This window comes from Cariama cristata, unplaced genomic scaffold (genome assembly GCF_000690535.1).
Source record: "Cariama cristata isolate BGI_N322 unplaced genomic scaffold, ASM69053v1 scaffold7197, whole genome shotgun sequence".
Taxonomy (NCBI): domain Eukaryota; kingdom Metazoa; phylum Chordata; class Aves; order Cariamiformes; family Cariamidae; genus Cariama; species Cariama cristata.
The window spans coordinates 1-595 of record NW_009628281.1 but is presented as its reverse complement, the minus strand read 5'-3'; positions in this window follow the sequence as shown (position 1 = coordinate 595).

The window sequence follows — 595 nt, the reverse complement described above, 5'->3', positions numbered from 1 at the left end:
GAAAGAGATTAACAGTAAGTTTTAGCTAGAGACATTCACAACTCTTTTTAATTACAAACACAGTAAAGTTTTTTTAGAATAGATTACTCGATATCTGTACTAGTTCCATATGCATGCATGAAACGTCTTCTTCACAAGCAAATAAATACAGATTCCTGCAGCTACTGATACATCGACTGAAATAAGAGGCAATATAAAATTACAAGTTAACGTATTCTTCTTATACTGTCAAGTTGTACCTACAGAACTTTAGATTTCTGCTTTAAAAATGAATGTTAGTAAATAAAAAACAACCAGCACGTCTTTAATGTCTTGACACACAGAAAACTTCCCTTGCCCCAGCCTATTTCGCTCACCCCTCCTTGACCTTTTTGTGCACACCAAGGGAGCACTTCTCTCCACAGGGAAAACTTCCACCCAGGTGGAAGAGGATTGCTCTTTCCTCGATTTACCAACAGGTGTCTCCGATAAAGCTCCGGGCTTTAATCCCCGGGCTTACACAGAGCAGAAGAAAAGCGGAGGGCTGATATAAACCAAGGCCGACCCAACGCCCGGCTCGGCTCCCCTCAGGGCCCCGGGGCACGCTTGTTCCGTG